At 44.7% G+C, this 8,587-nt stretch overlaps 1 long non-coding RNA gene across 1 annotated transcript; it reads right to left on the bottom strand.

Annotated features, from left to right (window-relative positions):
- Positions 1-5,058: 5,058 nt before the first annotated feature.
- On the bottom strand, positions 5,059-5,869 carry LOC142290523 (uncharacterized). The gene is made up of 3 exons (XR_012750334.1): positions 5,766-5,869; positions 5,529-5,685; positions 5,059-5,400 (listed from the first exon to the last, which is right to left on the bottom strand). It is a non-coding gene; the product is annotated as an uncharacterized LOC142290523 (long non-coding RNA).
- Between the last annotated feature and the right edge of the window lie 2,718 nt (positions 5,870-8,587).

The raw sequence follows: 8,587 nt of genomic DNA on the forward strand, positions 1-8,587 counted from the left end.
TATATGAAGGGTATTCATAAATGATATATGCATCTATATATCATTTATAGCGCAACTGTATTATGGATTCAGATAAGCAAGCACCCATCACACACTGCCGGATGTAAAGGAGGGGGACAGTGTGCGAGGAAGGGTTTATGCGTAGGTACACATCATTCTAATGGGCCCAGTCCAATTTATTCACCACATATGGAGTCAATAACAAATAAAGAAGGAAATACTCAGAAATAGGTAGAAGTGATGTATTTCTATGTAGCAATACGTAACAGCAGTCTTGTTCTAGCACCCAGTCATTACATTGTATTAGATACTGTGTGAACATAGCCTTAGCCCCTTGATGCCATGTGACATTCAAGTTGTGTCACAAGTGATGAGCGAGCACGACCATGCTCGGTACTTGTAATGAGCAGTTGGATGCTCGGCACCAGCTCAACTCGGTTGGGCTCTACCTACTGGAAAAATGATTGAGTTTCCCAGTAACTTCCATTATATTTGGAACACGAGTCGAGCCCTTCCGAGCATCCAACTGCTCGTTACGACTACCCGAGCATAGTAGTGCTTGCTCATCACCATATGTCACGCATCAGGTGCTGATGTACGTAACAGGTTCGAGAGCTAAGCCTGCTCCATAGGGCAAGTAGTGGCTGTGTTAGGCAGGTTCTGATGCAATCTCTGCTAGAATATGTATAGTGCAACAACTTCATTCTTGTCTATGAGTGTTTAGTTGCTAGGTATATATGCTGTTAATAAAGTTATTGTTAAAAAAAAAAACACTCCAGGAGGTCTCACAGGAAAATAATGTGACTGTATTATGTTCCTTGCGTCCATGAGAAAGGAAGATGATTGCAGATGCAGCAGATAGAGACACACAGAAAATATTGCCATCTATTAAGCTTTCTATGTCTGTTCCTGAATAAACCAACAAGTTATTTTTGCGCACTTAGAGAATATCATTTATAATCCACTGCCAACAATCTCTAACAGCAGCACTAAAGTGGTTGTAACCAGTGTAGGTGCCCATCATCTCTCCATGCAATTGCGGGGTGTCAATTGGTTACCATGGTGTCACAGTTCCCCACCCTGTCCACATGGCAAGGGGGTGGAGCCTTTTCCTAGGCTTCACTTCCGGAGCCGGGATTCTTTAAATATTGTCATCTTCGGTGAACCAGCACTGGCTATAGGCTTAGCCCTGCTTTGCCTGTGAGGGCTGGTCCCTGTAAGTGTGATTCTGATCCATTCCCTCTGTGTGCCATAAAGCCTGTTTGTGTTCGGTCGCCTAGTCGTTCTGCCATTCCTCTGTCCCACCTCCTTCCTTCCCACAATAGCCCCAGTTGTTCCCCCCTCTCCTACCTCCCCACTCGGTTGTTTCCTCTGGTACTGATCTCGGCCTGATCTCGACTCCTCCTCTTCTAGTTCCTCCGTTCTTCCTGCTGCCCATACCCGGACCCATCTAACCATCCCCTGCATGCCCCACAGCTTCAGCTGTCCGGCTGATGCTGGTAGACACTACATCAGCACACACTGGGAGTTCCCCTCCTTGCTCGTTCAGCTCCGTGTAGTGTCTTTCCCTGCAGGACTCCAGCTCCCCCTGCTGGCAGCCTGACACATGGTATCCAGGGTCTACCGAAGTGGCTTGTTGCTGCCATCTTGATGCTCTTGTGGTTGGACTAAACACTGCTATGCTAAGATATTGCAAAAAACAGTACAAGCAATTGAATGATCGCATGTTCAAGTCCTCTAGGGTGGGGTATAAAACATGAAAACATATTTTTAATAAAAATTAAAAGAAACTAAAAAGAAAAGTTTTTCATCACAAAATGAAGGGAAAAAACAAGTATGCATATTCTGCATCACAGCATGTGTAACAAATGTATCAAAATATAAGTAATTTAACCTAAATGATCAATGACGAAGAGCAGAAATTATCAAAACACCAGAAATACGGATTTTTCTTTACATCACCTACCACAAAAAGATGCACAGAAAATGATCATAACATCATATACATCACAAAATTATACCAACAAAACTTCTGTATGCTCAGTAATATAAGCAACCTCTCATATAGCTTAATGGATGGAAAAAAAAGTTAATAAAATATAGTTGGGTCTCCCAAAAAAAAAAAAATATCAACTCAAGACATTTTTTTTTTCGCAGCTCAGAATTTTTTTTAACTAGTAAACTATAGAAAAAATACAAGTGTTTGTTATCACCATAATTTTGCTAACCTTCATAATCATTTTGCCAAGTCATTTTTGCTGCATATTAAACATAGTAAAAACGAAATCCCCCTCTCTCCCCCCGAAAAAGCCATTTTTTTCAACCTTCCACCCCACTTTGAATTTGTTTTATGCATTTTTCAGTAAATTACATAGGAAAAGGAATGATGTAATTCAAAACTGCAACTTCTCTTACAAAACACAGGCAGAGCGGGATTACCCCAGGGTGGATGATGGAGGACAAGGGTGGTGGTAAGGCTACTTTCACACATCAGTTTTCTGTATTCAGGTACAGTCCTTTTTTTTTCCGTATCAACGTTTCCGGTTTTGTTGTGCAAACCGGACCCACCGGATCCGTTTTTAAGCGGATCCGTTGGAGACGGATCCGGAATAAAACGGATCCGGTGGGTCCGGTGTGCATCCGTTTTGCATCCGTTATGTCCGTTTTTTTACGGATCCGTTTTTTAACACTAAACAAACAATTAACGCGTTCCGTATTCTGATTGGCTATTGGGAAAATATAGTATATATACAGTATTTTGAAGCATATATTACAGAATGAAGACAGAGACAAGCAGAAACCATGGATGTTATTCTTGCAAATTACACAAAGATCGCTGCAGATTTTATATTTGAGGCAAATCGCTTGGGTATCATCGTCAGAGAAAAGGAGCGACAGCGACTGAGGCGTCAGCGACATCGACGCTTTTGGATCCATCCCCTGACTGCCCAGAGACTGACACGTGGGGTGTTTTCAACCCTATACCTGGAGCTCCGTGGAAACGATGAAAAATTCACAAGCTATGTCCGGATGGCAGTGAATAATTTTGACGTCCTCCTTGGCCTTGTTGCGGACAACATACGTAAAACGGACACCTACAGCCGGTTCTCTATAACACCCGAGGAGCGTTTGCTGGTTACGCTTAGGTAGGTTTTTTTTTTAAATTGTATCCTCCTGTTAAATTGAGTTTTAACTGTAATGTGTTTGCTATTATTTTTTTATAATTATTGTCCTTCCTTTACAGATTCCTTGCAACTGGAGAGTCCCTTTCGTCCCTTCACTACCAGTTTCGACTAGGAATTTCCACCATCTCGGGAATCATTAGAGACACTTGCCAAGCCTTGTCGGATTGCCTCCATGAGGATTTCATCCCCCAGCCCACCAGGGACAGATGGCTTGCAATTGCCGAACAATACTACAACATTTGTCAGTTTCCAAATTGCCTTGGCTCAGTGGACGGCAAACATATAAGAATTGTGAAACCTGCTGCTTCGGGGTCAGAATACTACAATTATAAAAAGTATTTCTCAATTGTCCTAATGGCAATAACGGATGCGGACTACAAATTTATCTCAGTGGACATTGGCGCATATGGGAGATCCAATGACTCTCAGGTCTTTAAAATGTCCCCAATGGGGCGGCGAATCTATGGGAATACTTTTGATTTCCCTCCTGCAAGACCTCTTCCTGGCACATGTGAGCCCCCAATGCCCTTTGTTTTTGTGGCCGACGAAGCCTTTCAACTCTCCCAACATCTATTAAAGCCATATGCAAGCCGTGGATTGACGCAAACACAAAAAATATATAATTACCGATTATCCAGAGCCAGAAGAATGGTGGAATGCTCCTTTGGGATACTAACCAGCAAATGGCGAGTGTTGTTAACAGCGATTAATTTAAACATTGAAACTGTTGATGAAATAGTGAAAGCATGTGTGGTACTGCACAATTTTGTTTTAACAAAGGAACCTTTGTCCTTGGATGACCAGAGTTTGGAAGCCACCTCTTTGACTGACTACACCAGTCCTGGATTTAGGAGTAGTGTTGCCTGTTCAACAATACGTGACAAATATGCTGACTATTTTGTGTCCCCAGAAGGTAGAGTAGATTAGCAAGATCAAATGGTATAAGATTTTTCTTTAGTTTTATAACAAATAAAAATAGTTAAAAAAAATTAAAATATATCTTGTTAACCTTGTTAATTTTAATCTTTGAATCTCTTTAAAAATTTGTAATTTTTACACCGTCAAATTACAACATGTTATGTTTTTGTATTACCTTATTATTAACTTAACTTGCAAAATAATATTCCCCCCCAAAAAAAACAAGAACAAATAAATACTTTTCAACAAAAAACTTTTATTTTTTATTACATACATAAATTATAAATTTGTATATCTTGGGCTTGGGGTGGAGATAGTACTGGAGGGGCTGACAGGTGGGAACACACGCACAGTTGGAGTATTGAGGGTGGAAAGTGGTGTTGGTGGTGGTGGTGGGGAAGTAACAGAAGGTGAAGGTGTGGTTGAGAAACCAAGAGGGAAACCAGGAGATGGGATGGGATTTGGTAAGGATTGAGGGGTGGAGTGGAGGGATTGGGAGACAGAAGAGGTGGCGGGTGAATTAGTGGCTTGAGTTGGGGTCATGATGGGTGTGGAAGGCGAGATGTGGTAGTGGGTAGGAAGTGTAGGGGCAGATGTGGTTGGGAGCTGGTACTGGGCCGCAGGCTGGTACTGGGCTGCAGGCTGGTACTGGGCAGCAGGCTGGTACTGGGCAGCAGGGGGAGTAGGGACAATGGCTGGAGGGGGGGCAGGTGCTGGAGGAGGGGTGGGTGGAGGTGGTTGGGAGGAAACCTGCGCCAGAGCCTGCCGTGTGGCTTGCATTACATGCATCTGCTGGTCAGGAGATAGCTTTTCCATGCGCTCTAGTACGGCTTGAAAAAAACAATGATTTGGTGATTTACTTGCATCTAAATGCAGCCTGTCCAGACGCGTGCACAATTCGTGTGTATTTTTTTCCATATTGGCATTTATGAAGCTAAAAGAAGAACGATTTTGTTCGGCTAATAATTTAATGGCGTTCTGGAAGGCTGCATTTAGATGCAAGAACTCGGGCGCATAGCTCTTTTCCTGACCCCTATGACGCTGACGCCCAGAACCCAAAGGTGTTCTACTGAGGGCAGCAGTGTCAGAGGGGTGGGGTAGGGGAAAAGCTATCTCGTCACCAGCAGCTTCAGGTAATGAAGTCTCACGGGAAGCTCCAGCGCAGGTGGATGGGACAGATGTAGATGGAAGGGAAGGTTCAGATGGGTCGGGTCTGTGCCTGTGTTCCCCAGTGGCGGACTGTTCAGGGATCGCTCCTGTCGGGTTCGATGCAGGCTCCCGAGTGCTGCAGACGGTGCTGTTAAAAAGAGGAAAAACAAAACAATAATTACTTTAATTGCTATACATTGGCACTGACTAAAAAAAAAGGCAAAAAAAATCAGACATAAAATATTATACTTTGTACATATTGTGGGGAATATTTACCTTCTGCACACCATAGTTGTCCGGAGGAACGACAAGGCTCTAAAGTAACGGTACTTCGATCTGCGTCCTCCGGATCCACTCGGGGCCTGCATCTCTTGATTCAACTCCTTTTTGAAGCGATCCCTGATAGACCGCCACCGCTTCTGAAGTTTGTCACCTGAAAGTGGAAAGCACAAAGTGGTTAGTATACAACACATTACATCCTGCAGCATAACCTACTGAACTGTGAATACTTACGCGCTTTCTTCTGGCCACGAGAATTGAGCTCCCCCCAACCTTCTATCGCTGCGTGGCATACCTCGTCCCAGAGTCGACGGGTTACGATAGAATCAGCGTGGCGGCGGTCAGACATGTTCCACAGCGGCTCCCTCTCTCTAACTTCATCGATGAGGAGGTCGATGTTGATAAATCCGGCCTCCTCACCGTCAGAATCGGGAGCACGCTGTGATGCCTGTTCAAAGAAAGAAAAAAGAAATTAAAAAAAAAAAAAATTAGACATAAATTCACACAGACATGAAAAAAAAAAAAAAAATAAAAAAAAAATCTTACACTATGACCACCGCCACCTCGACGACGACCCTGGGACGGTCTTGGGGGAGCTCTATCGTGAGCCCTAGAAGTTGAAGCCTTTAGTGAAGAAAAAAAAAAAACATTATTTACTTATGTGTTTGTTGTGCTGTGGTAAACAATTCCTGTATGAAACTTACACTATGACCGCCCGCTCCGTGTATTTCTCCACCCCTTCCGTCCTCTTCTGGCAGCATCTCCTGTGATGTTTCGGCCACCTGTGTAAATGTCGTTTATTTAAAAAAATTTTTTTTTTTTTTAAAAAAAAAAAACAAAAAAAAAATAAATACCTCAGTTTGTGAACCGGAGGGCGGGCTACCAGAAGACGACATATCTTTTTTTATTACAGGCCTCGCACACCAACTGGCTGGACCAAACTCTTGCCCGCAACACTGCACCTGTAAAAAAAGAAAAAAAAATGTCTAAGTACATGTACGCAGCTCACAACAGTGATCTGTGGACAGTACTGTGGACATTACCTCAGGAACACTCTCCTCCAAAGAAATTCACACTGTCACAGAACCGAACGTACCCAGCAACTGGCTGGACCAAACTCTTGACCGCAACACTGCACCTGTAAAAAAAGAAAAAAAAATGTCTAAGTACATGTACGCAGCTCACAACAGTGATCTGTGGACAGTACTGTGGACATTACCTCAGGAACACTCCTCCAAAGAAATTCACACGGTCACAGAACCGAACGTACCCAGCAACTGGCTGGACCAAACTCTTGACCGCAACACTGCACCTGTAAAAAAAGAAAAAAAAATGTCTAAGTACATGTACGCAGCTCACAACAGTGATCTGTGGACAGTACTGTGGACATTACCTCAGGAACACTCTCCTCCAAAGAAATTCACACTGTCACAGAACCGAACGTACCCAGCAACTGGCTGGACCAAACTCTTGACCGCAACACTGCACCTGTAAAAAAAGAAAAAAAAATGTCTAAGTACATGTACGCAGCTCACAACAGTGATCTGTGGACAGTACTGTGGACATTACCTCAGGAACACTCTCCTCCAAAGAAATTCACACTGTCACAGAACCGAACGTACCCAGCAACTGGCTGGACCAAACTCTTGACCGCAACACTGCACCTGTAAAAAAAGAAAAAAAAATGTCTAAGTACATGTACGCAGCTCACAACAGTTATCTGTGGACAGTACTGTGGACATTACCTCTTCCCTGGAGCACTGGACTGGAGGACAGCAGAACTTGAAGTCAGGAACGAACGGCAGGAGGTGTGTAGAATGTGCTGGATCCTTTTATAAGTTGTGTGATGATGGAAAAAAAAAAATTTGCGCATGCTCTGTTTACCAAACCGGATGCGGTCACCGCATCCGGTTTAAACCGCATTGCGCCGGATCCGGCATGCATAGACAACCATTGTATACAATGCCGCATTGTACCGGATCCGGCAGAATGCGGTTTTTTTAAGGGGCAAAAAAACGTTACATGATACGTTCTATCCGGCCGCCGCATTTAATTATTTTGCCGCATCCGGAAAAAACCGGATGCACCGCAAAGCCATCAGGTACAATCCGGTTACAATGCAAGTCTATGGGGATAAACCGGATGCGATACCGGATCCGTTTTATCCTTTTTTTTCCGGATTGTACCTGATGGCAAAAAACTGATGTGTGAAAGTAGCCTAATCCCCACTGGCGCCGCAGTGCTGGGCATCGGTGCCAGTTAAAGGAGACATAGAGGCAGGGAATGCTGTTCCAAGTGTTTTTACTCACAGGTTTTTTTAAGCGCTGCCCCGAAGTGCTGTTCTCTGAGACGATGGGCTCCAGTCGATCCCGGATCCTTCGGCCGACCGCCGGTGCCCGTGAAAGCCTGTTAATGAAGTGTCCCTCGGTTGCTCTCCGGAACCGAGGCCGAGCCTCCTGCTCCAGGCCATGGGCCCACAAAAAGAGAGGAACACCTGACCTAGGGCCCTGTGCCCAGTCAGTGCTCTGGTCCCAGTGGTACTCGGGTGTACCTACCCTGGCGACCACAGGAGAGTCACCGTTACATGACCCAGCTTTAGGCGCGTCTCTACTGCTGACTGCTCACAATACCCTCCCACCAGGCTGTCTAGTCCTCTGGTCTGGCTCCACCCTCTAGTTGGCCATCCCTTCTGTGTCTGACTAGCCAATTACCCCTGGTGTGGAGTGGAAACTGGGATTTTGGTGTGTGCAGATATCACTGGCACTAGTGTTCCAGGTCACTGGGGGTAGGCCCTGCATCCTGGTGAGGATGCAGTTCCTAGTAGTGCCCTGAATGGTTCAGAGGCGCTACAGTTGTCCTAGCAACTGGGGAAGTCCCATGCTTCGTGATGGCTGGCTACCCTGTCTGCCCTAGTCCAACCCCCTGTGAGTAAGCACCTGCTGTTGTTTGTGTGTGTTTTGTAAAGTCACCGGCAGGTTAACCCCCTCTTGACCCGAGATAGATATTACCCCATAAAAGTGGTGTAATACCCTGTGGCGCCTGAAGCCCAAAGGTGC

This window comes from Anomaloglossus baeobatrachus, chromosome 1 (genome assembly GCF_048569485.1).
Source record: "Anomaloglossus baeobatrachus isolate aAnoBae1 chromosome 1, aAnoBae1.hap1, whole genome shotgun sequence".
In the NCBI taxonomy this organism is placed as follows: Eukaryota; Metazoa; Chordata; class Amphibia; order Anura; family Aromobatidae; genus Anomaloglossus; species Anomaloglossus baeobatrachus.